This window comes from Marmota flaviventris, chromosome 4 (genome assembly GCF_047511675.1).
Source record: "Marmota flaviventris isolate mMarFla1 chromosome 4, mMarFla1.hap1, whole genome shotgun sequence".
NCBI lineage: Eukaryota > Metazoa > Chordata > Mammalia > Rodentia > Sciuridae > Marmota > Marmota flaviventris.
In genome coordinates, this window is record NC_092501.1 from 152871718 (window position 1) to 152894650 (window position 22933).

At 35.9% G+C, this 22933-nt stretch overlaps 1 protein-coding gene and 1 pseudogene across 1 annotated transcript in view; one reads left to right on the forward strand and one right to left on the reverse strand.

Annotated features, from left to right (window-relative positions):
• Window positions 1-22933, forward strand: part of Dnajc3 (DnaJ heat shock protein family (Hsp40) member C3) — a 61587-nt gene that overhangs the window by 766 nt on the left and 37888 nt on the right. The window lies entirely within an intron of this gene.
• LOC117794731 (eukaryotic translation initiation factor 1-like) lies at window positions 8309-10065 on the reverse strand (annotated as a pseudogene).

The window sequence follows — 22933 nt, forward strand, 5'->3', positions numbered from 1 at the left end:
TAGGTTAGTGCATCCAGAGTCGGTGCTGGGATCTGAGCTCGCGGAGGGCAGGGCACCAAGTCTGTGGTTTACGTCTACCAGTAAGGTGTCGTTCAGCTGAGGGCTGGCTTTACTTTTCTCTGAAAAGTAAAAGTAAAGAGTTCTCTGAAAAAGGTCCCTTGAGAAAGATGGGAGCGCTTAAATTTCACTTCACTTGGAATGTTGCCTATTCCAACAGAATGGCGAAAATCGAGGGCTGTCCCATCTTGGGTGTCAGCAGGGAGGAGTAAGAATTAAAGCTGAAAGTGCCAATTTAACGGATGCCCCCAACTTGACTGTTGTGCTAAATATTCGATTATAATGACATCCGATCTGTTTTCATCTCAGTAAAAGGTTATAGTTGTCAAGGAGGTCAAATTGAGCGTTTGAACATTCCATTCAGAGGGAGTGAGGAACTGAAGTTGGGAATTATTTATGGAGATATCCTATCAAAATTCTCAACTTTTTCGAAAAAGTAATCCTATTCAGTTTTTAGGTCTCATTCATGGCAGTGTCTTTTTTGTTTTGCTGGTGACTATGTATGACTAAATGTATATATACATATGTGTGTGTATGTATGTGTGTGTGTATGTATATATCTATATATTTATAAAATATATATTATATATATTTATATTACAGTCTCAAAACAGAATATGTAAGGTGACAGAGAGTTTGACAGAAGCTGCCCCAGAAAATTTAGGAAATTGGAATTTGAAGGCCTGGACCATTTTAATATGGGTTATATATTTTAGTTTCTCTTGCATTTTATATTTTCCCCTTCCATATTTTTTTATACCTTTATTTTATTTATTTATTTTTATGTGGTGCTGAGGATCGAACCCAGGGCCTAGCACATGCTAGGCAAGTGCTCTACTGCTGAGCCACAACCCCAGCCCCCCCTTCCATATTTTTTATGTGCAGTCATCAATGATTTTTTTGAACACCTAAGAGAAAGCTGCCTGTCTTCTATGTAATGTCAGTGTTATAATTTTTTTAAAATTATAGAGGTGCGTACTTTTGTCTGATTTACTTTTTCTCCTAGCTGTGGACCACCTTTTTAGTATTTCTATTCGTTGTATGATTCTGTTTACTCTTAGCACTTCTTTTCCCTACTATGGTATTTTCCGTAAGAAAACCTCATTAGAGAGCTTTTCTGTGTAGGAAGCATTGGTGACATTTCTCAAAAGAGTGCCAGAGTGCTGTCTTTTTTAGAAACATTGCCTCTGTAAAGTAGCAGGGACCTGGTACAGGCAAGTTGGAGAAGAAAGGAAAGGAACCTTTAAGCTCTGTTGTTTATTGAGGTGTATGAATTATTCCTACCTTACAAATTAGGGAACTTAGGCTCAAAGAGCTTAGTTAAAGTTTGTTTTGTGGGCAGACAGGAATTAAATTGTTGACAATATCATGTGGGTTCAAGCATTTCTAAGTGGTGGCAGCTGAGAAAAATCAACTTTTTCTTTCTTTCTTTTTTTTTTTGTTAGCTAGTTAATTAGCAGTAATTAACAGGAAGATGATTTCCTGGCAAGTTTAATATGATGATTCTCAAAAAGTATATACTGGAATTTCACATCTCTTTTAAAAGCACAAAGTTATGGGTACCACTTCCAGAGTTTTAGGTTCACTAGATCTTGGTGGGGCCTGAAATTCTGTATTTCTAAGAAAATCTCAGGTGACCACACTTTAACAGCCACTGGATAATACATTTTTCAGAGGAATTACATTAGGGATCTGCTATGTATTAAACCCTAGACTTGGAGATAGGAACAGAAAGATAAGAAAGAAACCTCTGTTTTTCGAAGTAAGCTCTGTGTCTGTGTTCATTAAACTCACAGTTTTAAGGGAGGACTGCCAGTCAGGTGGTGCCACTGCTAGGCCTGAGGCTTGGAGAGAGAAATTAAAACAAAAAACAAACAACAAAAAAAAAAAGGTGTGAAAAGAATGGATGTGAAACAGTTTCATACTATGGAGTATGTTACTAATAATTAACTTAGATGGCCTATTTGTCTTTGCTTTATTCTAGACTTTTCTGTTAAGTGTAATGCAGAGAAGGAAGGAGTGTATCATGAATTGAAAACTTGACTCTTAACATCCTTTTCTCAAAGGCCTTTGAAAGAAAGCCAAAGCACTAGATTAGAAATAGAATTTTTGGAGTAAAAAGAAACTTTAACATTATCTACTTTAGTATTCTCATGTTACAGATTAGAAAGGTATTTCAATTCTTTGCTAATTATTTGCTTATTCTAGTTAGTGAGTTGAGTAGGAACATAGACTGAAAAACAAACCATTTTTTTTCTATTATCAAAGTTATTTTTCTTAATATGTTATCTGGATCCATTTTTCTTTATTTTACTGAACTGAGCTGATTAAGCTATATATTTTGGTCTTAGTGAAAAGAATAGTTGAAACTCTATATGCATACAAGATGGTGATAATTTTTATTTGATCCTAACCTATTAAGAGTATATATTTCCTCAACATAGTTAAATATGGAGAGTGTAAATCAAGCAATGAAAATGAATGACTTTAAGCAGTCTATATGTATTATGTAAGTATTATAGCAGATGGTCAGGTAACTTCTAGAATTATTTTAAATTTCATAGTAATTTAGACTATAGTTAGAAGTAGTATCAAAGTTTCACTTCATCTGAATAGTTAGCTTTTGCTGAGAGAGTGCCAGAAATGCAGTAATTCTCATTTGTGGGATAGTAGGAGTTCTGAGGTAGATGCTGTGTAGTAATTAAGTTTTATTTTCCCATGTGAAGTTAATTGTTTAGTCTATTGTCATGGTCTTCCTTTGATTAACTAATCAGCAATTCATTTTTGTTTACAAGGAAATATCATAGGAACCCAGTCTCCTAGTTTTTAGAACTCAAACATTTCAATCCTAAATTTACTTTCCATATCTTTTACCCTTTAAATTCCTGCCCTTAATTTATTGTTTGAATTTGCTCATCTGGGAAATCCCCAAATTGATTAAATCCAATTTGGCCAATTTGTTATATTCAGATTTGAATATAGATGGAACAAAACAACTTTTTCATTTCATTTTAAGCACATTATGTCTCAAATGTACTCTCAATACTGCTAATGTTCCTACAATTCCCTAGTATATCTACTCTTTTTTAAAAATATTTATATTTATTTTTATTTTTTAGTTGCAATTGGACAATACCTTTATTTTATTTATTTTTATGTGGTGCTGAGGATTGAACCCAGGTCCTCGAATGTGCTAGGTGAGCGTTCTATCACTGAGCCACAAACCCAGCCCCTAGTATTTCTATTCTTGAAAATCAGTATTTTAGTATTACGAAAAAGGCATTGTTAAATTTGCTATGCCTCCTCTCTATGAGATATATAGTCTTTGCTCTTTAATCTTATTGATAAAAACTTTTGGTAGTCAAGTTTGAATTTTTGTTCTAGAAGTTACCTTTGTACTTTAACTATTTAAAAAAAAATTCCCTAAACCCTGGTTTTTTATTTAATTTTGTTATATGAATTTGACAGTTTTTAACTATACTCTTCAAGTCTTATCTATTTCCTCTATGTTGATCAATAAGCTTGTTCTCCTTTGCTTTCTCCTTCTCCCTTCTTCAACATTTGCAGTTGTATTATTTCTGTATTGTCTCATCCTACAACATAATATATCAGTCTTTCAGATCTGCCAAAAAAGAAAAAGAAAATCAGTGTTTTAAACCTTTTTCTCTTTTTTTAAACCTCCAATTTAAAACTCCCTTTCCTTTCTTCCCTTACCTTTTTTTCTTTTTTTTAATGCTTTTTTAAAAAAATATTTATTTTTTAGTTGTAGTTGGACACAGTGCCTTTATTTTATTTATTTATTTTTATCTGGTGCTGAGGATTGAACCCAGGGCCTCGCATGTGTGAGGCTAGTGCTCTACCACTGAGCTATAACCTCAGCCCCAGACCTTGTCTTTTTTCTTAAATGTTTATTTTAGTTGTAGATGAACACAATAACTTTATTTTCTTTGTTTATTTTTATGTGGTGTTGAGAATTGAACCCAGTGCCTCACACGTGCTAGGGTAGGTGAATACTCTACTTCCGAGCCACAACCCCAGCCCCATAGACCTTGTCTTTATTGAGAAAGTGAAAGCCATCACAGGACAATTTCTTCAGCTTTCTACCATAACTTAGCTATACTTCATTACCATTTCTCTATTAAAATGCATAAAATATCTCTGTTCCTGACAATTTTATTTCTATACTGATGTCCTTAACTCTTGAAAATGTTACTGCTATGGTTGTCTTAATCCATTTTGTGCTGCTGTAACAAAATGCCTTAGACTGAGTAGTTTATAAAAAATAATTATTTCTACATTTAGATTAACCACCTCTCAGCCTGTTACCTGGTCTGGGTCTGCCTGGCTTGAAACTCATCTTTGACCAACAGTTGTTGCCTTTTTGGCTGGGAAGTCCAAGATCACTTAATGTCTGATGAAGGCTTCTTGTGTCCTCACATGGCAGAACGGGCAAATTTTATGACCTCATTTGATAGAAGGTGGAAGGACAAAAGGTACCAGGTTGTTCTCTCCAGCCTTTTTATAAGACACCCATTCACAAGGGCATAGTTCTCATGTCTTAGTCACTTCCCAAATCTCTTCATACTGCCATAATGGATTAAGTTTCCACACATGAATTTTAGGGGATATTCAGATGGTAGCAAATTGTTTCTCCTCTGTGTCATCATTTCCTTCCCCTCTACTGGACATTGCCATTAGCAACCCAACATGTAGCCTTTACATCTTAGTCTGTTTGCTCATGTCAATTGTCCTTGAAGGTACTGAAGTATATTTTTTGCTTCTCTTGACAGCTGGAGTTTATTTTATTTTTTTTAGGTGTAAGAGACTGAACCCAGGGTGCTTAACCACTGAGCCACATCCCAGCCCTTTTTAAATTTTTTTTATTTTGAGGCAGATTCTTGCTAAGTTGCTTAGGGCCTTGATAAGTTGCTAAGACTGGCTTTGAGCCATATCCCCAGCCCCACTTAAGTATTTTTTAAATGTATGAGTGAAATTGATTCTTTGAGGGTTTTTTTTTTTTTTTTTTGTGCATGGATTTATTTTCCAAGTTTAAATTCCTTGAGAAAGGAATCCTATTACAATGTTAGGCTTTCATTCAATTAAAGGTAGTATGTTTTGAGTGTTAGTGTCCCCCCCAACTTCAAATAATTGGAATCCAACACTCAGTGTGATGGTAATAGGAAGTGGGGCCATTGGGAAGTGATTAAGTTATGAGGGCTTCACCTTCTTGCCCCTCCTACCATGTGATGATGCAGCAACAAGAAGCCACTTATGAAGCAGAGAACTGTATTTTCTTCATCAGACATGGGTTCTGCTGATGCCTTGCTCTTGGACTTCCCAGCCTCCAGAGCTGTGAATAATAAATTTATGCTGTTTATAAATTACCTACTCTAAGGTATTTTGTTATAGTACCCTGAATGGACTAAGGTACCTGTTTATAATAGATTTTATTTTCCAAATTCACTTAAGAAAATTTTGGTACGATATTATGAAAATCCATTATATAACTGCTTAACCTTTTCTTTCTTTTGGTTTGACTGTGTAGATAGACTAAACCACTTTTTAGGTCATATGACTGGGGAAAGATGCTTGCAAGGTCTAAGGTCTCCAGCTCAACATATTTCTATTGCAACTTTTATTATTTTTAACTATGGAATTACCAAGATACTGAATTTCCTGCCTGTTTTTTTGTTAGCTAGATTCCACTTGTCTTCTGTGTTTCTGCCATGAGACTTCATCCTTACTTTCTCACCTTCCTTGAGTCTTGGACTCAGTCCTATGTACTTTTGTAGAATTTTTGTTATTCTTCACATTTCTAAGTGCAGTCCAATCAGACTACCTACCTCTGGAATTGCTACCTTGTTGGTGTTCCAGGCTTGAACTTTAGTGTCTTTGATCATCAGTTCTTGCCTTCTTTACTTTGATTCTTCCAGTCTTGATTGTGATTCTTACCCCATCATACTTTTTTTTTTTTGTGGTGCTGGGAATTGAACCTAGGGCCTCATGCATGCAAGGCAAGCACTCTACCAACTGAGCTATATCCCTTGCCCCCCATCATTCTTTTAACCCCTATCTGCCAGAATATAAGAGATTATAATACTAACTTCAATGAATGACATGATTAGCTTTCCCCCTTTTTTCCTACCCTTCTTGTTTCCTTTGTTGAAATGTGATTGATGCTTGTCTAAGGAGAACTCTACTTTTGCAGTACTGGCAGTTGAAGCTAGGGCCTCACCTGTGGTAGGCAAGTGCTCTACCACTGAGCTGTATCTCCAGTCCAGAAGAATTATATTTCTAATGCTTATTAGAAAGTGGCATGATGTTTGATTGCCTCACAGACTATATAGCTCAGGAATAAAAGGTATTTGTGGCTTAAAAGAAAGTTGATATATTGTAAAAATAATCAACAATCTATAAATTTTCTCCCTAATATTGGTATCTTTATGACATTGTTTGATTAGTTTGATTTGATGACTGTTATGTATCTCAGGTTCTAATATTCTGAAAAATTGTAACATATTTAAGTAATTCATATTACAAATTTTGAGTGTCCACTATGTAAAGTATATGTAAACTAGATGATATAAAGGAAAAAATGACAGTTGCTGCTTTTAAACTTGATTTTAATCAGTTTGGGTCAATTTTGGTGGTGGTAGAGGTGTGTGTCAAGGTTGTAAAAGACAAGGAAACTGAAAAGCAGTGTATTGAGAGAGTGGTATTCCAAAGTGAAGTCATGCATATGTGATTATGGGGATGCAAAGTACTGTGAGTGTATAGAAGGACCCATACCCTTGTCCCTAATCCTTGCCCCAAAATAGGTAGGGGAGGTTTCACAAAGAAGTGAGCATTTGAGTGCAGAATATTGATAGATGAGTAGAATTTTCTAGGTGGGTAAGTGGGGAATGCCCGCTTGCAAATGTGAAAAGCATGAGGCATGAATGAGAATGCAGTAGGCTCCAGGAAGTACAACCAGTTCATTTTGTTGTTATAGGAATGTAAGTAAGTAGTGGAGGAGTGAATGATGATGTTCTTAATACATCTTTTGGTGGTGCGTGTCTGTAATCCTAGCAATTCAGGAGGCTGAGGTAGCAAAACTCTGTCACTAAATAAAAAATAAAAAGGGGATATAGCTCTGTGGTAAAGCACCTAGATTCATTCTCCAGTACCAAAAATCAATAAATTAAATTAAAATATAAATCAGATTTTCAGTTCCTTGCTAAATTCCATTCTGATGACTTCCTTTTTTTATTTGGAATAAAATTTAAATTTCTTACTGTGGCCTGCAAGGCCTTTTGTGATCCATCTTGCCTATCTATATCCTATGTCATGTCCCTTTTCTTACCATGCGGGAGCTTCCTTTAGTTTCCCTGAAGTTGAGCTTGGTCCTCCCCAGGCCTTCTGCATTGGTTTTGTTCTCCTTGTCTGGGCATGATGGGGACTTCTTGTCATTGGAGATTCCGCCCCCCCCCCCCCCTTGTTATTTATGTTTTAACTCAAACATTATCTTCTTAGGGAGGCTTTATTTTGCTCCTCTGTTTATCATATTAAGTACAGCTTCTCCTTTCCTTAGGCACTCTGTCCCCTTAGCATCATGACACTTAAATTTTCTTGTTTATGTCTTGTTCTCCAGCGTATCCCTACTGCTAGAGCTGTGAGTGTAAAGATAACACAACTTTTTTAGCAGATGTTGTGTCCTTTGAATTTATAAGAATATCAGTTATATTCATTTTTAGATTTTTATTTGCACCATTATTTTTGTTCCCTAATTCTCTTATTTAGTGTTGATGTCTTTAAGAACTGGGTTCATGAACATCTTTTTGTTTCAGAAGTGCCTCTTGCAAATCTTTGCTGATTATGGGAGAAGGGTACTTTACTAGCTGGAGGCTAAGAAGTCTACAGGGCCCTTTTCTGTTCCTTGGATCTGAGTTTGGGGCATGTAGAGAACTTGGAGCCATCTGCCTGGCACACTTCTGGGAGTGTGATTGAATGTTGTTTTGTCTACTACTGCAATCCTGTATTTTATATATTTTCAGAATTTTTCTAAATTTTTTAATGTGCCTTTTCTTTAATTTTTTTTCCTACCAAGTTTATGTATTATCTGTTTAAATAACTTTTGTCATAATATATTGGGAGGCAAACTCATGTGCTTAATTAGCTGTCTTAATATAGTTCCTGTGGCCCATTCTTTAAAACTTTTTTTAATGTAAGAGAATTTTTGATTAGCCAATTTCCTTAGTTGAAGGGATTCTTTTTTTTTTTTATGGCTCTTTTCAGTTTATTGAATGAAGGAGTTACACTAGTCCAAGTTAAAAGCGGACCCCAAATGGTTACATTATACAAGCTGTGAGGTTTTTAAACTTGTGACAAGGGACAGAAGGGAAATTCTACTCATTGCAAGGAAATCCTCACTTAAGCTTCAGTGAGCCACAAGCACTTAAAACCCATGAACCTTCAGCTGATCGTCCTTAGCCAGTCCAGTCTCTACCAGGAACTGGCATAGGTTCTTGCGCTGGTCACCCTGTAGCTGAATTACTTCTCCATATTCTGGATGCTCAATTACAGTACCATTGCAGGCAAATTTCTTCTTTTTTTTTTTTAATTTTTTATTGTTGGTTGTTCAAAACATTACATAGTTCTTGACATATCATATTTCACACTTTGATTCAAGTGGGTTATGAACTCCCATTTTTACCCCATATACAGATTGCAGAATCACATCAGTTACACATCCATTGATTTACATATTGCCATACTAGTGTCTGTTGTGTTCTGCTGCCTTTCCTATCCTCTACTATCCCCCCTCCCCTCCCCTCCCCTCTTCTCTCTCTACCCCCTCTACTGTCATTCATTTCTCCCCCTTGTATTATTTTTCCCTTTCCCCTCACTTCCTCTTGTATGTACTTTTGTATAACCCTGAGGGTCTCCTTCCATTTCCATGCAATTTCCCTTCTCTCTCCCTTTCCCTCCCACCTCTCATCCCTGTTTAATGTTAATCTTCTTCTCCTGCTCTTCGTCCCTACTCTGTTCTTAGTTACTCTCCTTATATCAAAGAAGACATTTGGCATTTGTTTTTTAGGGATTGGCTAGTTTCACTTAGCATAATCTGCTCTAATGCCATCCATTTCCCTGCAAATTCTATGATTTTGTCATTTTTTAATGCAGAGTAATACTCCATTGTGTATAAATGCCACATTTTTTTTATCCAAAGTTTTTTCTCAGCAAAAGAAACAATAAGAGAGGTAAATAGGGAGCCTACATCCTGGGAACAAATCTTTACTCCTCACACTTCAGATAGAGCCCTAATATCCAGAGTATACAAAGAACTCCAAAAATTAGACAATAAGATAACAAACAACCCAATCAACAAATGGGCCAAGGACCTGAACAGACACTTCTCAGAGGAGGACATACAGTCAATCAACAAGTACATGAAAAAATGCTCACCATCTCTAGCTGTCAGAGAAATGCAAATCAAAACCACCCTAAGATACCATCTCACTCCAGTAAGATTGGCAGCCATTATGAAGTCAAATAACAACAAGTGCTGGCGAGGATGTGGGGAAAAGGGTACACTTGTACATTGCTGGTGGGACTGCAAATTAGTGCAGCCAATTTGGAAAGCAGTATGGAGATTGCTTGGAAAGCTGGGAATGGAGCCACCATTTGACCCAGCTATTCCCCTTCTCGGTCTATTCCCTAAAGACCTAAAAAGAGCATGCTACAGGGACACTGCTACATCGATGTTCATAGCAGCTCAATTCACAATAGCAAGACTGTGGAACCAACCTAGATGCAAATTTCTTCTTAAACGCCTTCAGTAGTTTCTTTTTATCGTAATCATCAGCGATCCCTTGGACAGTAGTAAGGGTCTTCCTGCCGTTTCTCTGTTGAATTCTTATATGGATATAATCCTCAGTGCCAGCAGGAAGCAGGTCATCACCCTTACTTGCATCAGCAAAGGGGTTGAAAGTGGAGGTTCTGGATAGCGGACATACGATAAGATTCCTTTTCCTCGGTGGAAACGGCCTGCGGAAGGCGGCTGGGGAGAAGGCGGGCGGCAGGACGGAGCTTCGGAAGCGAGGGGGCTCGACGGGGAGGATGCTGAGTCCTCGGCGGCGGCTCAGTGACTGGGAAAGGATTCATTTTTAAAAAAAAAAAATCTTGTAGATTTTAGAAAATATTAAAAATACAACAGAATGGAATAGTAGAGAGAACCACTTTTGCACAGCTTCAAAAAATTATCAACAGAGAACCAATCTTGTCTATTCTCTTATTCCCTTCTCTCAGATGATTTTGAAGCTAATCTCATTCATCCTACTATTCTATAAACATATTAGCATGTTGGTAGGGACTCAAATATAATGCTGTAGAAAACAGGTGCTCTCTCTCAGTAGACCCTAAAGATTGTCCTGGTTATTTGGAAGATGACTACTCATCTTTGTTTTAAAACTCAACAGTTTTATGCAGAATATATGTTCAGTAATAATTGTTAATGAAACAAGTATTAGTTTCTATACTGTTCATTATATAAAGTAGGTTACATGGCTAGGTTCAGTGTTCTATAATTGTCGTGACTTGGGAGGCTGAGGTAGCAGATGTTCTAGTTCGAGGCCAGCCTCAGAAATTTAGAAAGACTCTGTCTCAGAATAGAAAATATAAAGGGCTCAGTGGTAGAGCACTACTGAATTCAATTCCCAGAACCAAAAAAAAGCAGGTTATATTTTTGGATGTAATAAGGAATTGGCTGGATCTACAGGAGGTGAGTCTCCCTATCTGAATATAATCAATTACTCAATTACTCTTTCTTTTTTGTTGTTGTTGTTTTGGGCATTAAACTGAGGGCCTCACACATGCTAGGCCAGGGCTCTACCACTGAGTTACATCCCCAGCACCTTTTACATTTTATTTTGAGATAAGAGTCTCAACTAAGTGAACCATTCTGGCCTTAAACTTGCAAGTCCCCCTGCTTCAGCCTTCTGAGTAATGGGATTACAGGTGTGGGCTACTGTACCTAGGTAAATAGAATCAGTTTCCAAATCTCTTTACATAGTGAATTTTTTTTTCTAAAATATTTTTTAGTTATACATGGACACAATATCTTTATCTTGTTTGTTTTTATTTTTATGCGGTGCTGAGGATTGAACCCAGTGCCTCACATGTGCAAGGCAAGCACTCTGCCACTGAGCCACAACCCAAGCCCTACATAGTGAATTTTCATAGTTGCAACCTATATCCTCATTATTTTGTTTTTATTTACAAAGATTGTAAGGAAGACTCAAAGCTAGCCGCAGAGAGATCTAAGGATCACTGCAGTGGGGTCTTGTAGCAGCAGAGTTTGAACTTAACTCCCCTCATTATTTTAAAAGAGACAAATAACAGTGCATTCCCAGCTTCCTGAAAACCCCCAACTAACTTCTCCAGATGTTACCAACACACTCATTCATAAGCCAAATGTTTTCAAATTGTTGCCTCAATTAACTCTTAAGTTTTGGGTGCTTCTAAGTTAAGGTTTCCTTTTTCCCTTTTTTGGGGAGGGAAAAGTGACTTTGTTCTACCCTTTTTGTTCTTTGGCTGGGTAATGAATTAAATTGACAGTAATGTCAATAATTCTATGAATTATACATTATGAATGACTAAAAAGTATAAATTATTATCTAATAATTCTTATGAATTATAAGACAAAATAATAGGGAAAAAATTACATACCCACATATACATTATATGGGAGTCCTGTGCATGAGACTCAGAAAAGGGCCAGATGATTAGAACTGATTGGTAGATTGTCCCTTAGCCCACTGAAGGTGTATTTCTGTGGAAACAAAAACAGAAGTTAATGAGTAGAGCAGACTATAAATCAGTTTTTTGATCAGCCAGTGAAGAAGATTTCTAGATGTTGGGTTTGAAGCATCTTTTGCCATTTGAGTATGTCGGAATGACTCATAGGGCAACAGGCATGAGGTTGTATAGATATGAGCTTTTGTCATGATCTTTTTTTGAAGTTTATGTCAGATCACTCAGCTTCAGCTACCAGGTCTTTGGGAAAAGGGCAGATTTTCTTCTTAGTGATTCTATATCAAGAGGGTATAAGAAAATTAAAATGCTACTTTGATTGTTATAGCCAGATATTGCAAGTAAACTAGAAGAATTCAGAGGTCAGTCCAATTTATAAGTAGAATAACAAAACCTCAAAGAATGAGACTAGAATCTAATAATGGGTATACTTTTAAAATATGCTTTGTTAGACTTTTTAGTAGGGAAACTCAAATTGGGCTTTTAAAAGCCTCTTATTGCTAGGAGCCAAGGACTTGCCATCAGATTTGGCCTGCAATACCTGTAGGTTTGGATGAATTCCTCTTTCTCAAAATCCCCAAACTATCTTAAGCTTCCTAAAACTGTCAGGATATGAAATTTCTTGCTCACATGTAAGGAACCAACTAAGGGAATCTTGTATGTTCCAGTTCTACCCCAACTTCAAGGGGCTTTTATTGTCTTCATAAAGTCAACCTTATTTTCTTAAAACTGCTCATATCTGATTCTATACACATGCTCAAATATGGTGACATTCTAGTCAAAGCTTTGGTAGTATAGACAGTGCTTCAAATTGACTCCTGTTAAAAGATTCTTATTGCACTTATGCAAATACTATATCGCCATAAAAATTAGAATACCCACTAACAGTAATGGAATTCTTGAGGGATCAAGTAGGGAAAATTCTGTTTTCAAAAATATGCCCTATCAGATTTCTTTTTCTTTTTCTTTTTTTTAAAAAAAAATGTTTATTTTTTTAGGTGTAGATGGACACAACACAATGCCTTTATTTTTATGTGGTGTTGAGGATCAACCCCGGGTCCCGCCTGTGCTAGGGGAGCACTGTATCGCTGAGCCCAATCCCAGCCCCACTATCAGATTTCTTGTAAGCTTTAGATAACTAGAGAGAAGAGAGAAAAAGTTCCTCAAATATGAAAAACAAAACAAACAACAAGCAGGGCATCAAACAGCAAAGTCAGGAAAACCCCCATAATTTCTTTTGATCAATTCATTCAGTTTCATGTACTTCTTGTTCTATTGGATCTTTTAATTTTTTTTTTTTAAGTTGTAGATGGACACAACACCATTATTTTATTTTTATGTGGTGCTAAGGATTGAACCCAGTGTCTTCCACATGCAAGGCGAGCACTCTACCACTGAGCTACAACCCCCACCCTCTGCTGGATCTTTAATTAGCTGTTTTATGAACTAATGAGTTTCTTCATTAGCGTTCTGGAGATTCTTACCCAACTAATGTTACCTTATGATTATCCAAAACCTGAACTTGCCTGTGTGCATACTGTGAATTTCCTTACTCCTTTCCTTTACCAAAAAAAAAAAAAAAATCCTCATTCCTTAAAATGTTCAATACTGAAAATATCTTATTTTCCTTATATACTTTGCATAAGTTGTTTCCCTTATTATTTATAATAGTTTTAATTACATAAATTATGTTTTAAACTCTTACTCTAATTTCCAGTGGAAAAAGGAGGAAAAGGAATGATGAAGTCTGTCATCAATATTTTATGAATATATCATTTCATAATGTCTGAAAATGTAATGTCCATTTGTTACTGGACCCAGATCCAGCTGCTCACTGCTTGAAAACTAATACTTGGGAGACAAAGTTGTTGGGAAGGAGGTTTTATTCAAGGACTGCCCCTAAGAAGATGGAGGGGCAAGGGTCCTTGAAGCTCTATCTGAGGGAGCTCAGGTACACTAAAGGGATTTTATAAAGGTGCAGGGGGCAATAGGCAGGAAGACTATATGCTGAATGGGGTCTTTATCTTCTAGAGCATGTATGATCTAAGAACAAATGTTCAAGTAGAAGTGCAGTATCCATTACTCCATATATCCAAGCACAGTAGTAAAACAAACAGAACCCCACATATTTAACTTTTGGATTCTTGCTTTTGTTGTGACTGCTTAACATGCACATGCTGTAAAAACAGTTATTGTGGAAATAACTTTAGATAATCAATTGTTTTAACACCTCATGAATTTTCCATGAGTAATCCATCTAAGCACAACTTTTTTTTTTCCCTTAGTGCTTTGTAGTTATACATAGTAGTTGGGTTCATTTTGACAGAGTCATATGTGCATGCAATTTTATTTACTCCATTTCAGTCCCGGTCCCCTATTTTCTCTCCCCTCCACCTCCCTGCATTCTCCTTCCTTTACCCTCCCTCCCTCCCTCCCTCCCTCCCTTCCTTCCTTCCTTCCTTCCTAATATTTATTTTTTAGTTGTAGTTGGAAACAATACCTTTATTTCACTTATTTATTCTTATGTGGTGCTGAGGATTGAACCCAGGGTCTCGCATGTGCGAGATGAGTGCTCTACCGCTGAGCCACAACCCTAGCCCCCATTTATTTATTTTTAATTGTTACTTTCTACTTATACATAAAGGTGAAATTTCTTGTGGTATATTTATGTATGTATATACTGTGATTTTTGCTAAATTTGGTCTACATTTTCTCCCCTTTCTTGTCCCTTTTCCCTCCCACTTTATCATCCCTATATCTTTATAATATCTGATCTCCCTTTCTTTCCCCTTATTTTGCTCTAGCTTCAGCATATGAGAGAAAATATTCGATCCTTGATTTTCTAAGTCTGGCTTATTTCACTTAGCATGATGTTCTCTGGTTCCATCCACTTATGGGCAAATGCCATAATTTCATTCTCCTTTATGGCTGAGTAGAACTCCATTGTGTATATATGCCACATTTTCTTAATCTACGTATCTATTAATGGGCATCTGGGCTGGTTCCTTAATTTGGCAACTGTGAATTGTGCTGCTATAAGCATTAATGTAACTGTATCACTATGATATGCCAATTTTAGTTCTTTGGGATAAATACCAAACTGGGTCATATGGTGGTTCCATTCCTAGGTTTTTTGAGAAATCTCCATACTGCTTTCAGGAGTGGTTCTACTAGTCTGCAGCCCCACCAACAATGTTGGAGTGTACCCTTTCCCCCATGTCCTGGCCAACGTTTATTATTACCTGTATTCTTGATAATTGCTATGATTGGAGTCAGATGAAATCTTAGTGTTGCTTTTTGATTTGCAAAACACAATTGATTGCTATAGATGTTGAACATTTTGTGGCCATCTGTATTTATTCTTTTGAGAAATGCTGTTTAGTTCTTTTGCCCATTTGTTTCTTGGTGTTAAGTTTTTTTGAATTTTTTTTCGTATTCTGTATATTATTCCCTTGTCAGAGGAGTAGCTGGCAAAGATTTTCTCCCATTTTGTGGCTCTTTCTTCATGTGAGTAGTAGTTTTCTTTGCTGTGCAGAAGCTTTTTTAATTTGATGATATCCCACTTAATGATTCTTGGTTTTATTATTTGAGCTTTAGGGGTCTTGTTAAGAAGTTGGTGCCTGCACCAATATGATAGAGCCAATCATAATTCTTAATTTTAAGCATCAGGTAAAAATAATAGACTTATTTGAGTAAAAAATAGGTACAATAAAAGTTGTTTGAATTTTTTTTTCTTTTTTTGGGGTACTGGGGATCAACCCAGCAAATGATGGTATTTAATACCTGAAGTTTATAAACTCTTTGGGATCTACTGTAGAGATTTATTCAGTTCCCTTGAGTTTCCTCCCATGTATATTTGAGGTATACTTGCTAATAGACTTCTTTTTATTTTTCTCTTGTTAATTTGTTTTTTGTTACAGGGAATCCCTGTAAAAAAATAACTATAAAGGGTAGAAAATTATTTCTTCACCCTTACACTAGCGACTTGAGCACTTAAACTAGGACTAGGGTGATTAACTGAATTTTAAATTTCACTTAATTTTAACTGTAGGTTTTAGGTGCCTTAACTTGTTCTCTCATAAGTCATGCATTCCAAATATTGTTGTTGTTATTATTAATTTGTGCTATGGGTACTCTATCAATGAGCTACACCCCTTCAGCCTTTTTTAAATTTTTGAGACAGAGTCTTTCTAAGTTTTTTAGGCTGGACTAGAAATTGTGATCCTCCTCTCTTCTGTCTCTGAAGTAGCTGGGATTATAGGTGGGGGGCCACTGTACTAGCCCTAATATGTTATTATTAAACATTTTTCAAAGTTGAAAGAATTTTACAGTGTTCAGTCCTAATAACTATCACTGAGATTCTACCATTAATGGTTTATTATACTTATTTTTAAAATACACATTCACCTGGGCATTTCTTTATAAATCCATTAATCTTTTTAAAATATATGTTTCAAAACATTAGTACATATGTCCCTACATACTTTAACATATACATCACTGACTTTTTCTTGTGTAAAATTTAATATAACATACAACGAAATGTCCACATCTTAAATACATACACTTGATGAAATTTTATAGCTGCATATACCCGTGTAACTCATACCCCTATCAATATTAGAGTATTATCAGCACCTTCCAAAGTTCCCTATTGCCTCTTCTTGGTCTGTCATTTTTTCCTACCCACCCAAGTAACTACTCTTCAGACTTTCCCTGTAATATTCTTAAGCAAAGCACTCTGAAAAGCTTAACATCCTGCTCATTGTAAAGGAAATGTACTTTGGCTACTTAGTTTCCATATGCATCTGTTACACTTTGAGTGTGTGCTCTAGAAATTCAGGTGTTGGAACTTAAATTAATTCCTCAATGTGGCAGTGTTGGGAGGTAGAACATCATGTAAAGTGTTTGGGTCATGTGAGTGGAGCTCTCATGATTGGATTAATGTCATCTCTCAGAAGTAAGTGAATTTTAGCTCTTGTGGAACTGGATTATTTACCAAGAGCTGGTTGTTATAAAGTCAGGCTGCTCCTTGTATTTTGCCTCTTTTACAAACATGCCTTTGCCCTTCCAGCCTCTGCCTTGTTTGGAAATAGCACAGGACCCTCACTCACAGAGGCAGCTTTTGTTTTTGGACTTTTTGGCTTCTAGAACTTTGAGCCAAAATAATCCCCTTTCTAAAAAAGTAAATTACCCAGTTTCCGGTATTATAGCCACAGAAAGTGGACTAATATGTATTTTAGTTTCTGTACAACAAAACAACTCTTTTGCTGTGGTCTGAATATTTGTGTCCCCATAAAATTAATATGTTGAAACCTAAGTCAGTGTGATAGTATTAAGAGGTAGGACCTTAAGGAAATGGCTGAGCCCTTATGAATGGAAGTAGTACACCTATAAAAGGGGCCTGAGGAAGCATTGCTCCCTCTGTCATGTGAGGATCCAGTAAGAAGGGACATCTGTGAGAAATGGGTACTTATCAGACACTGAATATGCTGGCATCTTGATGTTGGGTTTCCTAGACTCTAGAATTATGGGAAATAAATGTTGTTTATTAGTCATCTAGCTTATGGTATTTTTTTTTTTTTTTTTTTTAGGTTCCAGGGATTGAACTCAGGGGCACTTGACCACTGAGCCATATAATAACATATATAATATAAAATTTTGTATTTTATTTAGAGACAGGGTCTCACTGAAAAGTTTAGCACCTTGCTTTTGCTGAGGCTGGCTTTGAACTTGTGATCCTCCTGCCTCAGCCTCCCAAGGTGCTGCAATTACAGGCGTGTACCATTGCACCCAGCTTATGCTATTTTTGTTACAGCAACCAAAACAATTTATGGCTATCTTTCTTATTTTATAGCTATCTTTCTTATAAGAAATTCTCATCTATATCCTAATTGAGAAAACAGTGTATTTTAAATAGTTATATATCTATTACTGGCTATATTAATTACTACTATTATTCTATCAGTGTTTTACTCAGTATTCAGTTATATAAAGACTAAATTGTAAATGTAAATTCAACAATTCATATTTAAAATAAAAATGAATTAGAAGGGCTAGAGTTGTGGCTCAGTAGTAGAGCACTTGTCTAGCAAGTGTGAGGCACTGGGTTCGATTCTCAGCACTGCATATAAAGAAATGAATAAAATAAAGGTCCACCAACATCTCAAAAATTTTAAAAAAATGAATTAGAAGAATGCATTTAATACAGTGGATTCAGGAAATTATGTTCTTTTTTATTTGTTATATATGACAGCAGAATGCATTACAATTCATATTATACATATAGAGCACAAAATTTCGTATCTCTGACTAAACACAAAATAGTTTCACACCATTTCGTGTCTTCATACATGTACTTAGGGTAATGATGTCTATCTCATTCCACTGTCTTTCCTAACCCCATATGCTCTTCCTTCCCCTCCCTCCACTTTGCCCTATCTAGAGTTCGTCTGTTCCTCCCTTGCTGCCCCCACAACCCCATCATGAATCAGCCTCCTTATATCAGAGAAAACATTTGGCATTTAGTTTTATTGGGGATTGGCTAACTTCACTTACCATTATATTCTCCAACTCCATCCATTCACCTGGAAATGCCATGATTTTATTCTCTTTTAATGCTGAATAATATTCCATTGTGTATATATACCACATTTTCTTTATCCATTCATCTACTGAAGGGCATCTAGTTTGGTTCCACAGTTTAGCTATTGTGTGTGAATTGTGCTGCTATAAACATTGATGTGGCTGTGTCCCTATAGTATGCTATTTTTAAGTTCTTTGGGTATAGACCGAGGAATGGGATGTCTATGTCAAATGGTGGTTCCATTTCCAGTTTTCCAAGGAATCTCCATACTGCTTTCTATATTGGCTGCACCAATTTGCAATCTCACCAGCAATGTATGAGTGTACATTTTCCCCCACATCCTCACCAAACTTATTATTGTTTGTATTCCTTTTTTTTTTTGAGAGAGAGAGAGAAGAGAGAAAATTTTTAACTTTTATTTTTTAGTTTTCAGCGGACACAACATCTTTGTTTGTATGTGGTGAGGATCGAACCCAGGCCACACACGTGCGTTACCTTTTGAGCCACATCCCCAGCCCTGTTTGTATTCTTAATAGCTGCCATTCTGACTGGAGTGAGATGAAATCTTAGAGTAGTTTTGACTTGCATTTCTCTAATTGCTAGAGATGTTGAACATTTTTTTCATATATTTCTTGATTGATTGTATATCTTCTTCTGAAAAGTGTCTGTTCAGTTCCTTAACCCATTCATTGATTGATTGTTACGATTTTTGAGTTCTTTGTATACCCTAGAGATTAGTACTGTATCTGATGTGTGTGTGGTAGAAATTTGCTCCCAAGATGTAGGCTTTCTTGGGGCTGGGGATGTGGCTCAAGCAGTAGCGCGCTCTCCTGGCATGCGTGCGGCCCGGGTTCAATCCTCAGCACCACATACAAACAAAGATGTTGTGTCTGCCGAAAACTTAAAAAAAAAAAAAAAAAAAAAAAAGGTGTAGGCTCTCTATTCACTTCACTGTTTCTTTTTCTGAGAAGAAGCGTTTTAGTTGGAATCTATTCCATTTATTGATTCTTGATTTTAATTCTTGTACTATAGGAGTCTTGTTAAGGAAGTTGGGGCCTAATCCGACTTGATTGAGATTAGGGCCTGCTTTTTCTTTGATTAGGCGCAGGTTCTCTGGTTTAATCCTAGGGCCTTGATTCACTTTGAGTTGAGTTTTGTGCATGGTGAGTGATAGGGGTTTAATTTCATTTTGTTGCATATGGATTTCCAGTTTCCCCAGCATCATTTGTTGAAGAGGCTATCTTTTCTCCCATGTATGTTTTTGGTGCCTTTTTTTAATATGAGATAACTGTATTTATGTGGGTTTGTATCCTCTATTCTGTACCATTGGTCTACAAGTCTTTTTGGTGCCAATATCATGTTGTTTTTGTTACTATTGCTCTGAAGTTTAGTTTAAGATCTGGTATACTGATGCCACCTGCTTCACTCTTCATTTTTTCAGATGAATTTCATGATTTTTCTGTTTCTATGAGGAATGTCATTGGGATTTTGATTGGAATTGCATTAAATCTATATAGTGCTTTTGGAAGTATGGTCATTTTGACAATATTAATTCTGCCTATCCAAGAACAAGGGAGATCTTTCCATCTTCTCAGGTCTTCTTTAATTTCTTTCTTTAGCATTCTGTAGTTTTTATTGTAGAGTTCTTTCACCTCTTTCGTTAAGTTGATTCCCAAGTATTTTTTTTTTTTTTGAGGCTATTGTAAATGGGGTAGTTTTCCTCGTTTCCCTTTTAGAGGGTTTGTCACTGTTACACAGAAATACCTCTCATTTATGGGTGTTGATTTTTTATCCTGCTACTTTGCTGAATTTATTTATTAGTTCTAGAAGTTTTCTGGTGGAATTTTTTGGGTCTTCTAGGTATAGAATCATATTGTCAGCAAATAGTGCTTTTGAGTTCTTCTTTTCCTATCTGTATCCCTTTTAATTTCTTTCATCTAATTGCTCTGGTTAGAGTTTCAAGAACTATGTTAAATAGAAGTGGTTGAAAGAGAGCATCCCTATCTTGTTCTAGTTTTAAGAGGGAATGCTTTCAATTTTTCTCCATGATGTTGGCCTGGGGCTTAGCATAGATAGCTTTTATAATGCTGAGATATGTTCTTGTTATCCCTCGTTTTTCTAGTGTTTTTAACATGAAGGAGTGCTGTATTTTGTTGAATGCGTTTTCTGCATCTATTGAAATGATCATATGGTTCTTTAAGTCTATTGATGTGATGAATTACATTTATTGATTTTCATATATTGAACCAACCTTGCATCCCTTGGATTAACCCCACTTGATCATGGTGCACTATCTTTTTGATATGTTTTTGTATTCAATCTGCCAGAATTTTATTGCGAATTTTTGTATCTATGTTCATTAGCTATTGGTCTGAAGTTTTCTTTTTTTGATGTGTCTTTGCCTGGTTTTGGAATCAGAGTGCTATTGGCCTCATAGAATGAGTTTGCAAGTGCTCCTTCTTTTTCTATTTCATGAAATAAATTGAAGGGTATTGGTATTAGTTCTTCTTTAAAGGTCTTGTAGAACTCAGCTGTGTATCCATCCGGTCCTGGGCTTCTCTTGGTTGGTAGGTTCTGATGGTGTCTTCTATTTCATTGCTTGAAATTGATCTGTTTAAATTCTGTATATCATCCTGATTCAATTTGGACAACTCATATGACTCAAGAAGTTTGTTGATGCTTTCAATATTTTCTATTTTCTTAAAGTACAAATTTCCAAATTAATTTCTAATTATCTTCTGTATTTTTGTAGTGTCTGTTGTGATATTTCCTTTTTCATCATGTATGTTAGTAATTTGAGTTTTTTCTCTCTCCTTCTCTTTGTTAGTGTGGCTAAGGGTTTATCAATTGTTTTTTTTGTTGTTGTTGTTTGTTTCAATTTCATTGATTTCAGCTCTGATTTTAATTATTTCCTGTTTCTGATTTTGGTGTTGATTTGTTCTTCTTTTTCTAGGGCTTTGAGATGTAATGTTAGGTCATTTATTTGTTGACTTTTTCTTCTTTTAAGGAATGAACTCCATGCAATGAACTTTCCTCTTAGACTGCCTTCATTGTGTCCCAGAGATTTCAATATTCAGTATCAGTGTTCTCATTTACCTCTAAGATTTTTTAAAATCTCCTTGATGTCTTTTGCAACCCATTGTTCATTCAATAGCATATTATTTAGTCTCCAGGTGTTGGAGTAGCTTTTATTTTTTATTTTATCATTGATTTCTAATATCATTCCATTATGATCTGATAGAATGCAGGGTAGTATCTCTACTTTTTTATATTTGCTAAGAGTTGCTTTGTGGCACAATATATGGTCTGTTTTAGAGTCGGAGCCATGTGTTGCTGAGAAGAAAGTGTATTCTCTCCTTGAAGGATGAAATATTCTATATATGTCTGTTAAGTCTGTAATTGATTGTATTATTGAGCTTCTTTGTTTAGCTTTTGTTTAGAAGATCTATCCAGTGGTGAAAGAGGTGTTTTAAAGTCACCCAGAATTATTTTATTGTGGTCTATCTGACTCTTGAACTTGAGAAGAGTTTGTTTGATGACCTTAGATGCTCCATTTTTGGGGGCATATATATTTAAAATTGTTATGTCTTGTTGATGTATATGGTTCCCTTGAGCAGTATGTAGTGTCCTTCTTTATCCCTTTTGATTAACTTTAGTTTGAAGTCTACTTCATTTGCTATGAGGATGGAAACCCATGCTTGCTTCCACAGTCCATGTAAGTGGTATGATTTTTCCCAATCTTTCACTTTCAATCTGTGGATGTCTTTTCTATGAGATGAGTCTCTTGGAGACAGTATATTGTTGGGATTTTTGTTTTAAATCAATCTGCTAGTCTATGTCTTTTGATTGGTGAGTTTAGGCCATTAACATTCAGGGCTATTATTGAGACATGATTTGTATTCCCAGCCATTTTTGTTTATTTTTGGTATTCAACTTGACTTGCTTTCTCCTTTGATTAATTTTTACTTTAGTGTAGTACCTTCTTCTGATTTTCATTGTTGTTTTTCATTTCCTCTTCATGGAATATTTTGCCGAGGATGTTCTGTAGTGCAGGCTTTCTAGTTGTAAATTCTTTTAACTTTTATTTATCATGGAAAGTTTTTATTTCATCATCAAGTCTAAACCTTAATTTTGCTGGATATAAGATTCTTGGTTGGCATCCATTTTCTGTCATAGCTTGATATATGTTGTTCTAGGATCTTCTAGCTTTCAGGGTCTGGGTTGAAAAATCTGCAGATAACCCAATTTTTTCCCCCTATATGTAATCTGATTCCTTTCTCTCATGGCTTTTAAAAATTCTCTCCTGGGCTGGGGATATGGTTCAAGCAGTAACGTGCTTGCCTGGCATGTGCGGGGCGCTGGGTTCGATCCTCAGCACCACATAACAAAATAAAATAAAATAAAGATGTTGTGTCCACCGAAAACTAAAAAATAAATATTAAAAAAATTCTCTCTCACTCTTTTAAAAAAATTCTCTCCTTATTCTGTATGCTAGGCATT